Source organism: Rhamphochromis sp. 'chilingali' (assembly GCF_963969265.1).
Source record: "Rhamphochromis sp. 'chilingali' genome assembly, chromosome: 1".
Taxonomy (NCBI): Eukaryota; Metazoa; Chordata; class Actinopteri; order Cichliformes; family Cichlidae; genus Rhamphochromis; species Rhamphochromis sp. 'chilingali'.
In genome coordinates, this window is record NC_137929.1 from 11,359,945 (window position 1) to 11,378,553 (window position 18,609).

At 42.3% G+C, this 18,609-nt stretch overlaps 1 protein-coding gene and 1 long non-coding RNA gene across 2 annotated transcripts in view; both read left to right on the forward strand.

Moving 5' to 3' along the window:
* Positions 1-18,609, forward strand: part of LOC308403394 (NACHT, LRR and PYD domains-containing protein 12-like) — a 1,254,170-nt gene that overhangs the window by 974,986 nt on the left and 260,575 nt on the right. The window lies entirely within an intron of this gene.
* LOC308404039 overlaps positions 10,776-18,609 on the forward strand; it is a 126,700-nt gene continuing 118,866 nt past the window's right edge. The window contains exon 1 of the long non-coding RNA XR_013973051.1: positions 10,776-10,929. This is a non-coding gene — a long non-coding RNA (uncharacterized lncRNA). The remainder of the gene's footprint in view (positions 10,930-18,609) is intronic.

An 18,609-nucleotide genomic window follows, 5' to 3' on the forward strand; every position in this document is an offset into this window, starting at 1 on the left:
TCATGTACTTCCTACAAATTTTGCATATGTTTTATTTCATATTGATCCTCTGAGTGTAATGGTACATTTTAATTTGAATTTATCCAAACTAAACACAATATTTTCTTTATTTACTTTGCTCTTGTTCTTTTTCAGTACCACATCCTATCAAATGTCCCTGTCGATTATATTCTACATTTAATAACTTACTATTTCAAGTGAGAACCTAAATCACGTGGACCAATGTTTATTATTGCATATCTCTATTCTGAATGTGGCCAGTCATTCATAGGTATTGTTAAATTTTGGCGATTTTCCTCTATAAAATTTAATTGACTTTTTTACAGTGGCCTGCTGTGGTTAATAGTAACATATTCCAGTCATGAGTGATATCAATAGTTATCTCCACTGTAGCATTTGGCATTCCCAATAATATAACATGATACCTTAATCAAAACACAGCTAATATAGCACAGTTTTCTTAATGCAAACATCAGTAACTCAAAATCAGCAACCACAGTGTTAAGTCTGCAGTTCATACTTATGTGAAGCTAGAGTCTCCTCCTCCAGTCTCTCTTATCCTCCTGCTCCTGAAAAAACAAAACAAAACAAAGCAAAGCATCCACCCTTCTCTTGTCGGCTGGGTGAATTGTTTATTGGCATTTACTAATCCTAAAGTGGGTGCAGTCATTGTCTCAGTATCAAGTCAGTCAAAGCTTTTAGTCGTCAGTCCATCACAGTCCATTCACATGCATACCTCCATACACATTCATACCAGATGTTGCTGATAATGGAGTCTCCCGCGCAACCTATTCGAGCCTCCATCACCAGCAAGATGACGTCATCATTTTAAAGGAAAACAATTCCTTGTTGTTTTTTGGGCCGGATTGACTCGGTGCAATCCTTTTAGATCAGTGTTCCCTATAAGTGAATTTCTCCCAAGCCAATTACAATCATGGAGAAGCACACTTTGCAACTGTTTACAGTAATAATATTTTATAGCGCTTTAAATTTCAATCTTTCAGGCCTTGTTTAAAGAGCTGATTGTTAAATCATGAACTCACAAAATATCAACATATCACCACCGGTGGATCACACCTCTCAGATGTTTTTTCTCCAGTGCACTGTAACAAAAACGAAAACAGACATAACCAACAAAACACTACTAAAATAACACAAACTAGGGCCCGTTGCAGACATGTCCAAGCATAAAATTATCCCTCTCTCGCTTACGAGAAAGAACACAAGCCAAAGCTCACTGATAAAATCAAGCTAGTGCTAAACAAAACCAAACAATCAACCAGAAATTCACAGGAACATTTTGCTTCCTGCCGGGACAATATTGTGTGGGAATGAGAACCTCAGGTGCCGTAACACCTTTTGTTCCTCCTTGAATTAAAACTCAATCACAGAAAATGCCGTACTCCGACCTAAAACTTACACTATTAATTCATCATTTTCACTCTGTGCCACTGTTCCTCATCAGGGCTGTGTGAAGCACAGCAAAGAATTCAGTCAAGGCCTTGAGCCATAAACAGACATCACGCACAGACATTGTTTTCATAACCAAACCGTTTTAGAGCTTATTCCTAAAATCTACATAAATGCCTTCTAGGTGACATATAACACATTCTAAGTAATCAATGGCTCCTCATAAAAATTATGCATTGGGATGTTTGTGTGCAGCATTTTGCATATCAGCATAAGCAAAGCATTCTTCATTGCATCAGCGTGTGTGTGTGTGTGTGTATGTGGATCACTTCTCAGTGAATCAGCATTCCAATGTGTGTGTATGTGTGTGTGTGTGTGTGTCATTTCTCACTCACTCAACGAGTGCACGTGTTCATGTGTGTATTTCACTTCATTCTGAATCTGTGTGTTTGGAGACGTGTGTGTGTGTGTGTGTGTGTGTGTGTGTGTGTGTGTGTGTGTGTGTGTGTGTGTGTGTTGTTTCTCTTCATTCTGAGTCAGTGCATGTAGATGTGTGTGTTTGTGTGGGTGTTTGTGTTCATCACTTTCCTGTTCTGGTGGTCTGGGTAAACCACGGCCTGAAGCATGCCCTGGGGTCCTGCCCCCCTCCTTTTTCAGTTTGTTTGCGACCATTGCTGCTGCTGCTGCTGCTCAAAATTCAGTCCGTCCTGGTTCTGACCCCAATTGGGGCAGTCCTTTCTCCAGTGTCGATGTTCACCGCAGGTGAAACCTGCATCTTCTTCTGTGTTTTTGTCCATTCTGAGGTGCCTTCTGTCCTCAGTTACTCCTCTTGTCTCGGTCACGCCCTTTTTCGCCACCCGATCACCCGTGTTGGTCCATCACTGTCCTGCACAGTGTGAATGCAAAGTTATCAAGGTCAGCATTCTTTCGCTCGGCCTTACTTTTCATTCGGGTTTGGCGGGCGTCTCGTCACAGCTCTGTCAGCTGACGCAGTCTGGGAATTTTCCCCCGTGTAGTGAAACGGGCCTTAGGTTTAGTGCTCTCCGTCTCGGCTGCATGAGATCACATTCCTGCAGGTCTGTTGACATTCTCAGGTCGTTGTTGTGGGTCCAGCTGTTGCAGCATTTGGTCAGTGTCACGTATGGGGGAGAGCAGGAGTCCAGTCAGCCTCGGCTTTCAGGGCCGGCAAAGCAGCCTGTAATTAAATATGTATAGAAAAAACAAAAACAAAACAAAAACAAACAAAAAAAACAAAAACAAACGAACAGGAAAATGTTGTTGTGTTGGCTGTGTTATTCAGAGGGGAGACAATGGGGCCAGGCCCTGTGTCAGCCTTCTCTCCCCCTTTTTTTTGTTTTTTGTCTCCCGATATAATCAACTCCTAACCCACCAAGTTGACAGGACAACACCGGTATATGTTAAAATTCTTAAGATCATGTTTAAAAGCCCAAAAAAGGAACTTTCTTTCATTCAGTAATCACTTTTATTAATCAATCAACAGAAAACATGTCACAATTTGAATCTTTTAACCACTAAATTTGTTGTGTCTTGCCTGGTTGGTTAGACCAGTGTTCCTTTTTTTTTTTTTTTTTTTTTAGTTAAATTGTTGTCCTGCAACCCAGAGGGTTTCTTTGTCAGTAATGTATAGACTTCATCATTTAAGTATGTTAATTTTTTCTTTAACCTTGCTGGAAAATCTTCACGTGTTCATGAGTGTAAGCTGTTTCTTCATTGCGTGTATGTGCATTTGTATAAAAGCAGGTTAATTTTATCTTTTCTCAAACTAGGCGTTACCTTAAAAGGAGCCTTTCTCTCAGATTTCTCTGCTTGTGTGTGTTTTTGTTTCACCTTTTTGTTGTGATGCTCCGGACGCCTTCCCAACCTCCACAAGTCCGTTGGCCCCAATTTTATGTGTTAAAACTTCTCTTAATTTCTCCTCTAATTCTCTCCTCGCTGCTGTCTTTTTCACAGCTGCTGATTCGTGCTGGGTGTGGTTCCCATTACCTATAATTTTGCTTCGGCCGCTGTGCTTGTGGGGGCAGTTGGTCCAGGTCCGCAGCTTCCTGTATTAACACACTAAGAGATTTATTTTAATTTCATTTTCATCACTTTTAAACCGATAAGCAGGCAACACGCCTACCTTGACAGCGTAAACTGTACGCCAGTCTCCCAACACATTCCTCTCTCTACTCCTCCATAATTCTCCACTGCACACCTCTTACTATCTCTCCTTTTTATTTTTATTACACCACAGAGTAATACACCCAATTATGCCCGTCTATCTCCATGTGGCTCCAAATTCCCTCTTTATTTTAATTTCACACTCGTCAGGGGACAGGCACACAACAATTTCAACCACTGAAACGAGGAATTCAACCTTTTTATATTTCTTTACTAATCTAGACTCAACGTTTGTTCGCAAAATGTGTCTTGTTCTAGTCCGGAAATAAATGTGAACCCGTGATTACACGGCCGTTCCAGTGTTATTTCCGTGGCTATGCGGGGGCCCTCACCTCCCCAAGTCACCACCTCAGCACCCGGACGACGTCGGTCCTGGCCACGCGTCCACGGACAGGAGGGTCGCTACTCCATAGGCAAATGTTCCACAGGTACACTAGGCATCAACCTTTGATCCTAAAATGTGTATTTGCTCTAATGTCCTCCTAATCAAACACATCAACCGTCACTGTCACTGTGTTCACGCTTCACACTCCACACAAAAAACACACTCAGAGCGCGCCTCACTCACACTCTCACTCAGTGCGTGCTTTACCCACAAGACAGCACCCAGAGCGCGCCTCGCAGCTTCACACACACTCTCTCACCCAGAGCGCGCTTTCACACTCACCCACAACACTTTTCCTCAGCGGGAATTTTACACAGAAACCTCTGAGCTCAACTATTAGATCTTCTTAAAGCACACTGCACCATAGACCAAAATACCCCTTTCTCTGCGCTTATGACCGCCACCACGGGGCAAAGTCGCATCATAAAAGTGATGCTTGCATCCCCGAAGTTATACCCGACATCATAAACCAGGTTTTGCTCTATGTACTTCTTGGCAAGTAAAATTTTACTTTGTTTTATGACCGCAGCCCTTAAAAAAAAACTCGACTGACGCCACAAACCACCGTCAAAACCTCTATCCAATGTACTAAAACTAGCACCAACCACTACTGCACTTCACGGCCGCACCACCGGAACACGCCGTATCATAAACCAAACCTACGGACGTGTTTCGCTCTCGCGTTGCCAGCGTTCAACCGCACCGTGAAGCCAGCATCTGCTTTTCCTTAAATCAACTTCTATTTCATAGCCGGCAAGAGCCAGGACGTAACCGACACCATAAACAAACTTCAAACCTCGACTTCAATGTACTGAACTAATGGCCGCGTCTTCAGAAGAAATTCTAACGTATTATTGCTACAGAAGCCAGTATTAGACAAAATTAAATGTGGAAGGTAAAGTGGCTGCAACTAGTCCAACGTAGTATGTTATTAGTATCTCGGTAGAAGCAGTTTACTGCAACTAGACCAACGTAGTATGTTATTAGTATCTCGGTAGAAGCAGTTTATTTAACACACTGGAATTCAGCCTCAACTTATGTTGTTAGTATCTTGCGCCAAAAACCAGACACCGACAAATTTACTGTGAAAATACATGTGACTCAGTGAACAGATTAATTTGGAAAGCCCAATATGCACATTTGGTATTTATAATACAACAGGCTGTGCTTACCTTTTTATTTTTGGACCGGTCCTCTGTTCACCTCGCCTCACGATCTCACCAAAGGTCAAATCTGCACCTCCTCAGCACACCAAAGATCCGGGTCACGGCACCAAGTTGTTGAAATCTCCCAATTCTTTGAATCTTTGGGCTGAAGGAAGGACAATACTCGGTGTATCAATGCTCAATCAACAATCATTTATTTCCATACAATTCAACAGTCAGAGCATTACAACGTCCGGACGGGAGAGATGCTACCAGAGGGTCAGGCACATGTCTCAAAATGGTGACGGGTTGCTCAGCTTTTTATAGTCTCTAGTGGCCCCCACACAGAGATACATCCACCCCTTTGTCACATCTGGGTGGGGGTTAACCTTTGCATAGTGGTGTTAAGTCAGTCAACTCTTGTCAGCTTTCAGCAGTCCAGTCAGTTCCCCATTTTTTTCACTCATTTTTTATTCATTCATTCAGTGCTGATAGTGGAATCTATCGTCGCATTTCGTTTCCACCCTCAGCAATATGACGCCATTTCAAAAAAAGAAACAGAATTTCGACTGGATCACCGCTGAATCCTTTCAGACAGGGACTCGCTTCCTAATTGTCCCAATAAGTGGCTTTCTCCTGAGCCCATTTTAATTTTGGAGAAACTCACTTTGCAACCGTTCCCGACAACATGTTGTGTAGTTCTTCCTGTTCAAATGTTCAGATGTGCTTTAAATGACAGAGATTTAGCAACAAACTTTCAGTGCACTGTGAAAGTAACAGAATAAAAAGGAAAAAAGAAAGAAAGGCCTTGTTAAGTCATGACACGTGTTCTTCATCCCAGGAGGGGAAATCATACCAAACCTAACTGGCAGGTTCAACTTTGCAACAAAAGACAAATCATCAGCCAGATTAATCTCAAACATTCATCCACTCAGCCACACACCTCACACCTCACACCACACAACATAACCCTGTTGTCTCATCACATAACGAGTTTCTTCTCATGTAACCAAATGTGTGCCATGTTAAAACTTCTTCACACATCAGAAACTCAACAATCAGCTCACTCATTCAAGACCCCTCATCAGCATCCTGTTTTCTCCTCTATGATGCAACCATCTGTCCTCCAAAATAATATTCGTCCACTAGTCTATGTGTCACTTTCATCTTACTAGTGACTTGGACAAGATGACAAACAGAATCTCATGCTTCATGAGTCAAATTGTTGTCGTGTTGAACAGATTCATGTACTGATCGTCTCCAGAATGTTAGAAGAGCTTCAATGAATCATTAGAAACAACTTACAGCTGCACAGTTGTGTCAAACCAATCTTTGTGTCATTGTGGGATTTTTGTGTTTCTACATGTGACACACGTCTAAAACATGCACACAATTTGAACACAAAACAGGGACATTTGTTACCACAGCCAGATGCTGAGAGCCACTTACTTGTAGTCCTGTGTCTATATATATGAACCATTAGATGTTATTGGAATGAAATGATTGTCAGCTTTGATAGTTTCATGTATGTATGACGGTGAAAAAGCCGTCGGCCTCTGGAAGGAAACAGAAGACATTTCAGAGGCTGCAGCAGATTTCTTTGATTTGGGGCCTTTTTCAGCTTTATTGGACAGAGCAGTGAAGATAAGTGACAGCAAAGCAGAGGGAGAGAGAAAGGGGGCGTGGCCCGGGTCAGAATCAAACCAGGCCAGCTGCTCTCCACCTCGTGGCACATGGTCACCTGCTCATCCTAGTGAGCTCCACCAGCAGCCCTTTCACACACTTTACACTGTCAAACACTGTGTGTGGACCTCAGCTAACAACAGGCTACATTTAAGTCTGGACTACATGCTTTTATATTGAGGAGATTTTTCACTGTTTTTATTCCATCAGCAGCTCAACATCATGAGCAGCTTTGACATAAAGACATCAAACTCAAGCTGACTTTAAACTACTTTTAATACAGGGGCTCAAAAACAACAACATCTTTATTATATATCAGGACAGAAAGTCATTTCATCTCAAATGGAAAACAGCTTCATTTGGAATAACCAGCACTATCAACTGGTTTGGGATCTCCACCAGTTTCATGTCTTTACAGCTTCTCCAACAAAGTTCCTGTAAAATCAGCATGTTTGTCTTTATTGGTTTGATAGTGATTGATTATTCAGTCCCAATCTGCTGTCATCTAAAGAACAAAATGATGTTTCTATGAGTCACAAAGCTCCACAAAGAAAACAAAGAACTTAAACACAAAGTGTTTGGAGCCAAAATGTTCCCAAGCTGCTCTTTTTGAAATGGCAGAGGTACAGTGGTGTCTAACAGCACACTGTGGAAGGCAAACATGTTATTGTTGGATGAAACTTCATGAATCCTTTGTAGATTTGAGCTGTTGGAGCCTTTCTTTTCTCTTCAGGTGTACAGATGCTGAGGAGGCAGGTGAAGCAGGTGGAGCTGTTGTGATGCTGGCAGAGGGTGTGTCTTAGTAACTCTGTGAGGCAGAACTGGATCCAACATTGTGGATGTGTTGATGTTGGAGCCATTAAGAGTCTCTGGCCACACTGTAGGATTTCCCTTTGATCCACTGTGGGGGCATTTTGGAGTCTGTCAGTGAAACTCTTCATGTTTGTGTTTGACTCCAGTTTATAGAAACAGAGAAATGTGTCATGCTTTTGTTCGGCCTCCACAAATACACACATTTGTTCATTGGTTGGACTTTTTGTAAGGAGACACATTGAAAACCATGTTAATAAGATCTTGTTGTTTCCTGTGGATCCGACACAGAGAGTGGACTTCAGACAGAAAGCGTGGAAGAGATTTTAGAGGCCGTGTGTGGCAACAGGAAGTTTCTGTATGTTTGCTGATCTTACATGTGGAAAACAACACGTGATGTTTGTGGACTTCTACAATGATTGCAGCTGCCGTCATAGGCAACTCTCGCATTTAAGTTCATTTTATTAGATAGTTAAGTTTGAAACAATAAGTAGTTGAAATATTAAGAAATAAATAGTAATTCATGTTTGTTGATTAGATTTATATGTTTAAATGTGTTATTTGTGCTAATTGTGCAATTAGATAGGAACCTTTTCTAAAGTTGTGTTGTGGCTAAGAGGGCATTTTTTGGCTGTCACACTCAGCAAGCTAATTAAGAGACGAGCCACGAGGTTTGCACGTGTGCAGAAAGATAAATAAAGAGTGCCTTTTTTTGGACCTCCCCACCACGTAAAAATGAAAGTTTATTCCCTTTGAGTGAGGCCAATGAGGTAAATGTTTTATTTATTATCGTTGTATGTAAATGCGCGACTGTTGCGTGGTATTCAAGCGCAATAGTCGCAGTGTGAGGTGTAACGTGTACTTTATTGATCATTTTGTTGGAATGTTTCGTTGTATATAATGCTTAAGGACTTTAGTAAGAATATTCATTTAAGTTTGTATTTCCTTTTAGTTCTGACGGCATTGTATCGGCTGTGGTTGGACATCATTACATGTTAAGATGTGGAAGAATCCTCCTGTTCGAAATAAATGTCAGTTTAAACACAAAGAACAAGTTGAGCTTCATTAAGACTCGAGGGGAGTAACAATGATCATTGTTCTGACAGCATTTTGAGTGGGAACAGTTCAAAGTTATTTACTGATTGAAACAAGCTGAATGTTTCTGTGCACGATGAAGAAGATCAGCAGCAGCAGCTCAGCTGATCAATGAATTGACATCTATCAGTCATTTCATGAGATGAAGTCATCAGCAGACATTTGTTCTAACTGTGTGATGAATGTCAGAACGTCAGGGCTCTGCTTTAGTCACTACTTGATGATCATTGGCTCATTGTTGAATCCAGTGGCCCAGTCTGACCTCTGACCCTTTGCTGCATGTCTTCTGTGTTATCTCCACTTTCATGTCTGATCTTCTGCTGTATCGTCCAAAATAAACATCTGAATCATTTCCAACACTTCAGCAGATCTTTAGTTTGGGCAGTACAGCACAAAATAACACATATTGTACTATACTGCCCACTTCCTGATCTTATTGGATCTGTGTGTGAGGTTGGTGAAGGAAACACATGTTTACTGAGTGAATCGCTGCCATTAGGAACTAGTTTTTATATCACAGCCTAGAAATCACTCAGGACCATTTCTGCAAGTGAAAATATGTCACCTGATCCCTACATGTGGACCTTTCACAGATGGATCCAAGTGCAGATTCAACTCTGCATTACATTTGACTTCAGCTGTTACACACTTTCATTTTCTAGCTGTGTCACTTCCTGCTTTTTGGATCAGATAGTTTATCCATGTCCACAAATGTTTGGCTGCATATTTGTATCATCTATATTTTCCAGTCTTCATGCAGCCGATATTTCATGTGAACTCCAATCTGCCACCTGCCATCACGTTTTCAGGGTTAGTTCAGTGTTGGAAATGTAGGACAAACAGCAGCACATGTTCTCTAAATGTTTGCAGTCATTTTTAAATGACGCTGATACTACATGAGACATTTTCCACATTTATTGTCTTTGAACAGAGAATAATAAAGCCATCAAACATATACAGGCTTCTGCAAATACAAACTTCTGTGGTGCATTTGATGACCTGCAGAGGAGAACAAGTCGGGCTTTTCAGCCCTAACACAACCTCTTTGTTCTCAATACTACAAAACCTTAAAAGGCTGATATGCAAGTTTGCATGAATCACCGACACAGTTGTGTTTGTTTCTAGTGTAGCTATAAATAAGGTGATCAAATATCTGCTGTCTGATTAGATCCAGTATCTATTACAGATGAACTGGATATCACAGCATGTTGTTAATCCGTCATATCAAACTAAACCGTGTTGCTGGTGTAAATATCCTCCAATAAAGTCAGATGGGCTGAGGGCTGCTGTTGCCAGGTAACGATGATGTCACACTGGATCTTCTGATCTTGAGCATCGTAGCGCTCGGAGTCTGATGTTGGCTCATGTGTTGTCATACACCAACATGACGTTCTACTAGTCAAGGCCTCACCTTGTTAGACTAGTTTTTCTCATCCTCCTCGTCAACGTCAAGATGATGTCATCGTACAACAAAACGTGCAGATCAGGTGACATGACTGTCTGAGAGGCGGAGTTAAACTGTGGCAGGTAAGCATGTGGAGGAGGAGCAACAACTGCAGCATGACGCTGGAACATCATCATTGCATTATACAGTTTCCTCTCTAACTGGATGATGCTGTGAACAAGAACAGCTGTGGAACCATTGGCCATTTGCCATAGTGTAGCTGAGTCAAAACAGCCCAAGAGCTGAGAGGGAAAACATGATGATTTATGTAAAGTCATAACTGGGTGCAGCAGCTGAGCTTTGACCTGTGAGCTGCAGCTTAAGCTTCTTTTATGGTTCAGTGTTTAATGTTTAAACTGTTTATGGCTGCACACACGCCCGCAGTCAGGTTGTATACATATTGAAATGTTATATACAGTGTGGCAGCTGACCTTTGACCTGCGAGCTTCAGACTCTTTGCTGGTGTGAGGTGTTTAATACTATTGAAGCTTGCAGACACACCCACATCATCTGATTTGTTCTCAGGGTTGTTCAGTGTGTTGGAGTTGGAGCAGAAACCTGCTGCAGGTTAATTATTGATCAAACAATATCACACAAGGTGCAGCAGCTGACCTTTGACCTTTGAGCTTCAGACTCTTTGCTGGTGTGAAGTGTTTAATGTGACTTCAGCCTGCAGACACAGAGGACTGATGAAGCAGAAGATTGTCTCTGTTTCTACACAGACCTGGTCCAGACAGCAGAGCTGCAGAGGGAAGACGTTCATGGGAAGAAGCTGAGTAAGTGCAACGTCCTCTTTGAATCCTGGATCAGGAAGTGAAGCCGGTGAATATTTGGTGTTTAAATAAGGTTTCTGTCTTTCACTCAGTCTGCTGTCACTTTGTTTCAGAGAGAAAAAGAGATTTCAGATTAACTGCATTATATGCTGAGTAACTAAATGCTGCTAGTCTGTGGTGTCACTCCCAGCAGCATCACGTCATTTCTTTACTCTGACCTTTAACATCAGTTCACTTAGCTAGCAGAGCAGCTAGAGTTAGAGTATGAACTCTGTGTCAGCAGTCAGCTTGGTCCTGGTGGTCACCTGGTTTCATGTTTGCTGATGATCCAGATGTGTCCACATAATTATTTATTTCTGTAAATGTAAAGACTTTACAGATAAACAACAGCAGCCCTCTGGCTGGACTCTAACCTGTGAGTTTCCTGTGACTGAAACCACAAGCTGACATTTTCCTTCTGAAGCAGCTGAATGGATGTTTGAGTTTACCTGCATACATGGTGCAAATAACCCGCTATGGATGGTTTGGAGGCGGAGCCCAAAGCAGGACAGGATTCTAATGTGATTGGTCACTTTGATGAGGTGGCTGGAACTCAGGTGGTCGAGCAGGTCACCTGCTAACCAGAAGGTTGGTGGTTTAATGCCAGTCTGCATGATGTCCTTGGGTAAGATACTAACCCCATGTTGCTCTCCGATGCATCCATTACAGTGTGAATGTTAGACAGGAAGCACTTAGAAACATGGAAAAAGTGCTTGTGTGAATGTACAAGTTGTGTAAAGCTTGTGTTTGAAAAATAAAGTTTATTTCTTATTATTTATTTTATAATAAAGTTATTTCCTGTGCAGCAGTGGAAATACTGACAACTATAGCTGGATTATTTATTTGAACTATTTTAAAACAGAGGCTTCAGACGCAGGTTCTGCAGCCTCTGCAGCCTCTGCACTGCTGTGCCATCAGTCTGTTGGACAGTATTTGATAGATTTCAGGGGAAAATGAAGGAACATGAACAACTGGTCAGAAACACTTATACTTTATACATCATGCTTTTCTTATGCAACATCCACACGTGAATCATGAAACTTTAACATTTAAAGGATCGTAGCTCTGTTGCTAAATTTTCTGACTCTTGTTTTAATGGTACTAGTCAAAGTGTGATCGGTGAATTGTGAGCAGCAGAAAGGATGAAAGCACTAATGCTGGCACAAGGGGCCACAAGCCAGTGTACTCCAAGTGCCAGCCTGGGTAAATGGGGAGTGTTGCATTAGTAAGGGCCTTCTGAACTAAAGCTTTACCAAATAAAATGCGTGGATCATAATGAATAAGACTGTCATGCTATTGATGGCTGAAAGAAAAGGAAGAGGAGAGGAGGAAGCATGTTAGGAATAGGGATGGGTATCGTTTAGATTTTATCCAATCCCGGTGCCCAACCGGTACTTTTGAAACAGTGCCGGTGCTTAATTGGTGCTCGAATCAGTGCTTAAAGAATGGAGAACACAAACTTTGTCCTAAAACCTCTCATGTTCAGCTGTTTTTTTTGTAAAAAGATAACAATGTTAGCTTTTTCTGCAGCTATAGGACATATATTGTCACGAATCGCCGTGCGGCAGGCAGGAGTAGGACCCAAAACGCAGGACTCACAGGCACGAGGGAATGAACTCAAAACTCAGCTTTATTCGCTGGCAGAACAAATATACAAACTAAACTAAACTGGGAAACCACAAACTAGAGAGACACAGGGAGATCCACACACGGCATGAGGGACGACGTCACAGAGAGCACAGGAAAACACAGGGCTTAAGTACACGGGGAGTAATCAGGGAATGGGCCACAGGAGGGAGACACAGCTGGGAGCAATAAGGCTAACGAGACAGGAGAGAGGTAAAACTGAACACACTGACATGAGACATGAACTTTCAGAATAAAACAGGAAACTGACACAGAGAATCAGACAGGACACTGAACATGACAGGCAGACTCATGAGCAGACACAATAACACCATGGACAGACAGAGGGAACACAGAGAAGTGGGAGCAGGCAGGCAAAGAACAGAAACCTAACAAATGGCAAAATCACAACAGAATACACACTCGGAATGAACAAAAGCATAAGGAAACACAAAACACTGAGTCCTCAGACTCAGGACCATGACATATATGGTATCACTCTATCAAACAAGAAGACAGACACATGTAACTACGACGGTGTTTGCTACTTCACCTTACATTAATGTAATAACGTGGTTAGCCTACTCAACATAAATTACACACGAACAACATTAAGCTACTCACCCAAAGAAGAACGGCTGCTGCTGTGTCATCATTCTCATCATTTCTGCTACACTGGCAGGGCTAGGGGCCAGGACTCTCCTCTTCGGGTTCTTGGGGGATATTGCTAACTCTGGGTCCGATAACAGGCGTCACACCCGCAGTAGTTGTGCTCGGTGTGAGGTCTTGCAGGAAGCTATCAAATACGGTGCATTTCTCGGCTTTAAAAAAAACGCTATGCGTCGCCGGGCGTTTCATGGCAAACGGACTGATTCTTATATACCGCTTTTCTACTCTCCTGGAGTACTCAACATGCCACATTCACCCAATCACACCAGCACTTTATCTATACTCAGTGCTTTCTAAGTACAGTCACATTGCGACGGATGCATCAGAGAGCAAGTTGGGGTTAGTATCTTGCCCAAGAATACTTGATACACAGACTGGAGGATCGAACCATCAACCTTCCGATCAGTAGGTGATCAGCTCTACCTCCTGAGCTACATCCACCCTGTTTCATTAGATTGAAGGTGTTACCTCCTTTGCACAGTATCAGCTTAAAGCACTTGTGGCAGGCTGCTGAGTTTGCATCTTTTGCTGTGAACTACATCCAGACTTTTGACCGCTTCACCTTGGGCATTTTTAATCTGTAGCTCTGCTCTAAAAGAACGTACGTACCTGGGCCCGCCCACTATCCTTGGAAAGGTAAAATGATTGGCTAGAATCCAAAGTGTATGACATATGAGGTGAAAAAATCACAGAAAAAAAGCACAGAAATGTGCGCTGCTTTTCAGTCTGGTTACTTACGTTTATGTCAGAACTGGTGCCATAATGGCATCGGATACCGGCACCCATCCCTAGTTAGGAGGCAATGGTAGAGAAGGAAAGACAGGAGAGTGGAGGTGATGTATCTAAATGCATCTGAACAAAGCAGAAGTGCAAACCAAACTCAACGGATAGTCAAATGTAGAATCACAGAACAGAACTGCAGGCTGAGTTTGGATGTTTGTCTTTCACACCTCTCTGTGGCTCACACACACAGTGACGTCAGACACAGTCACACTCACTGTTCCATCTGCTTTGTGAACAAATTCATTACTTTCTTCCTTCAATGATCTACATACTACGTGTTGCCCAGTGAATACTTTGCAATGTATTCCATCCCCTTACCCAGTTTATTCCCCATTACAAGACAACAATCAGCCACACTCGCACAGACCACGTCTGGCCCGCACTCGCTCACACGTGCGTTCACACACCAATGAGAGCTCTATCCTCCTTACATATTGGTGGATAAACCAAACACTCAACGCCCTCAGCGGTCGAGGAAAAACCTCCTTTCGGTGGAGCAACCATCCTTAACCCTCCTTGAAAACTGGCGAAGAAACCAGACCTCCTTAGAAAAATAAAGAAAAACCGGTGGAGAAACCAGGTAGCTTGCGTCTGCATGCACAGCTAGCGCGCTCCCATACCTGCATTTAACCACATGGTCACGTAGCCGCTCTCTATTGTTTTAGGTCCGCGTGCACCTGCCCAACCAGCGCTCCCCCGGACTTGCGTCTACACGCGCAGTCACGGTGACGCATAAGGCCTTCTGTATTTACTGTCTGTGTTGCTTTTCGTTCACGGGAAGAGTCTCTGGATCCCGTCAATTGCCATCCAACCCGAGGGGAGTTCAGACGCTAACTCACGGGCCTGGCGACAAAATTAAGCACCAGGGCTTTTATCAGGCGTCCCAGACCTCCTGGCTGCTAGCAGACTTCAGTGTCTCCTCTCCCTCTCCTCGGTGGACGCGATGCGTTGGGCTCCGGCTCGGAAGGACCAAATAAATGTTGGGTCTGTGCTTCCATCCCCGCTGGTTTAGAAACTTATTCTCATTAACGACAAACAAAGAAACAACACGAACATCTTTAACCGGTTTTTACTTGTAGCAAGGGAGGCTGGTTGGAACCAGGCTCTTGGAGCTAAAAGCCCCTCACCTGTCTGCTAGGAGCATCAAATAAACAGCCTTCCTTGCAGCCTTTTATTGAAAACAGTTACAGTACACACAAGCACCTCCCATTGTAAAACCCCCATATGGTTACAAAAGATAAGGCACTGTGTGTGTGTGTGTGTGTGTGTGTGTGTGTGTGTGTGTGTGTGTGTGTGTGTGTGTGTGTGTGTGTGTGTGTGTGTGTGACCTCCTGCTCACCAAAAGGGTCATAAAAGCAGGAAGCTTATTAACCAAGAAAACAGAACCTTCAGATAGGATGTCCAAATAAAAAACACTACAGCCTCCCCCACCATCAGACTGACTGCAGAGGTGGTCAGAGACAAAGGAATGTCTTTGATCCTGCTGCTTGAACTAAGACTTACACATTTAAGTAACACAATGACAACATTTAACAATTTGACTCCAACAGCTGCCAGGTGAAATTTAAATGTAATATAAATGAAGGATTCAAGGTTATTGGGTTTTTGAACGTAGAGATCACATGAACGTATATGAATTGTATGATATGTCTCTTCTATTTTTCTATGATAATATTTTGATGTTGATTGTGATCGGTTTTATTTGTTTCTTCAGTGGTTGTAGTGTTTTAATATTTAGTCATTTTTTCCATTTTGTAATTGTGTATAAAGTTTAATTTGAATGAAAGTTACACTCAAATGCTTTCAGTGTTGCTGTGTTGAGTGTTTGCATGTTTAAAGTTTGTATGGAAGACACAGAAAGACGTTTCGCTAAAGAAATCTGTGCTAGAGGGACTAGCACAGATTTCTTATAAAAAAAATAGTAGAAAACAAAACAGATGTTGAATTCTTTAGAGAATTTTCTAGAAATCTTTTTCTTTCAAAACAGAATTCAGAATATTGATCTTTGACATGGAAGCTGTTTCTACAGGATCCTGATGGACACTCAAAGCTTCTATAAAATGTTCTCATTAGTTGTTTGCAGCAGAATATCAACCGATGTGAACCAAAACAACAAAAGTGCTCTGCACAAGTGTGTGAGACTACAGATTCTAGAATCAGAACTGCTGATTTCATTACTCTGAACTTTTAAAGGCAGGCTTTGTGTCTGAGAGCAGGGACACTTGCTGTGTTCAGTGTGACTCATCTCTGCAGAAGGTCAGGGCTCTGATAGTTGCAGTTAGCGGGTGACTTACTGGGCAGGTGGATCCTGAGTGTCTTGTGGAGTCAGGGTTCCTTTATTTCCTGGTTGCGATTGGAAATAAAGAAACAAAAGGAGGGTGTGATGTTCAGGAAGTACAGACTGTAGCTCAGCAGGTAGAATTACTAACTGGAAGGTTGGAGGTTTGATCCCTGGCTGCTCCAGTCTGCACGCCACGGTATCCTTGGGCAAGATGTGGAACCCCGACTTCCTCTCCGATGCATCCATCATAGTGTCATTGTTAGAAAAAGAAGTGCTTGTGTGAATGAAGCACGCGGTATAAAATGCTTTGACTGCTCATACAGAAAAGCAGCTCATAAGAACTGGTTCATTTTCCAGATAATTCCACTATTAAGACAACAGACATTTGGGAGGCTTTCTCTGAGAGTAACACTGAAAGACTTGCTGCTCCTCCACAAAATGAACTTCAGATTAAAGACACAGCTCAGCTAAACACAACTCAAACTAAACTACACTATTTTTCTTTATTACGCAGCGTTTTTATAACTATTTCCAGCTGTTTCTAAAGATGAAAACAGAATTAAACTCCAGCCTGATGCGTTTCTGAAGTTCCTGACTCTGACCGTCCCTCAAACGCCTCTCTGGGCGTTTCCTTCCGTCGTTTTTACTTTCGCTTTCGTGAATGTTGTGGTGCAGTTGATCATCTTATTAAATTCGGTTCTTTGCATTCTTTTGGCGGCGAAGAAAAACTGGGCTCAAAGGGGTCAAACTCAAAAAATTATCTTTATTTTACATTCCCGGAAACGGAGAACTGTTAGGCGCTATCATGCATCCACAGCTCTGAAAAAAAAATCCCAAGCTGCATGTGTATATATATTTCTGCTACGTCACATATAGTTTCGATCAAAACAACTTCTTACGTAGTAGCAGTTGATGACAATGACAGCTGCAGAGTTTGTGTCTGATGTATTAAGTATGAAACACTGTTGGGTTAAAATCTGGTCAGAATGAATCCAGGTGCAGGTGTGTCAGTTTAGGACCACTGGACTAACATCCAAGTGCTCACAATATAAAGTGTATTCTGTAGTAACATCCTGGTGTTGCAGCAACAGTCCCACATGGAAACGTCAACACTCAAACTCAAAATCTCTTTTTGTCAACAATAAAATGACAGCAGACCAATTTGAACAAAGTTGGTAAAAAGCTTCAGAAATTAGTAAAATATTAAAAAGTGTCTTGATGCTCAATCATCCAGTAAATCCCCAAAAAGTTGATTCTGTTCATCTGGATGTTTTCAGCAGCATGGATCAGTGTGAGGACAGAGAGGAGGGAGTCCCTCCCTCTAAAAGCACTCTGTGTGGGGAACATGAGAGCCAGACCAAAGCTCAGAGGTGAGATGACTATCTCTAACTGTCCATGACTCTTCTCCATGTCACAGCTCAGCACTCACATCACTGCTCCATCATTATTCACACTCATACCTCTGTGTGTGTTGTTTTAAAGCCCAGAGCTGTGGGGCGTACCAGGCTCAGCTGGACATAACCCTGAAACTAATCCAGAGCCTGGACCTGAACCCAGCTGTGTTTCCTTAAAGAGAAATATGTCGAAGGGTGTTGCTATACACTTTAACAAAAGACTGTTATGTGACAAAGAGTAAGTACATTATTTTTATGAGTTTCAGATTGTTCATCATGTCTTTAATTTAATATTTCCAGTTTTTCCTTCCTGTCTCATGAAGCTGTTACATTTATTGTTTTTCTTTTAGGATCAATAAGAGGCCAGAATCTCCTGGACCTGAACCCAGCTGTGTTTCCTTAAAGAGCAACGAGTCGAAGGATGTTGGTGTTTACTTTAAAGGCTGTTCTTCTGCTGCTGAGAGGTAATGTGTGTCTAGATGTTGTTCCTGACTCTGTATTTCTGAATAAATCGTCATGTTTGATATCAGCTCAGCTCTTTTTCACACATTTCTATGTTGGTATGTGAAGCGGTGTGTGTTGGAGTGTTTCCACAAACACAGCAGTCAGAGTGGAAAGAGTGGATGTTGTAGGAGGTGTTTGTGTAGTGAAGAGGCTGAGTGTCTGTAGGACTCCAGCTGCTCCAGCAGGTGTCTCCTTTGTGCTTTGCTTCAAACACAGTGTAGGGAGGAGCTTCCACTCAGGTGTTTCAGGTGTTGCTGGATGGAGGAGGACAAATAGTTTTTCCCTTCAGTGACACTTCAGCAGCTCAATGTTCTGGGAGATGTTTGTCTTTATGAAGGTTTATGGATTCTTGTTCTTACTTTGGTTAAACTGAGCAACACATTTTCC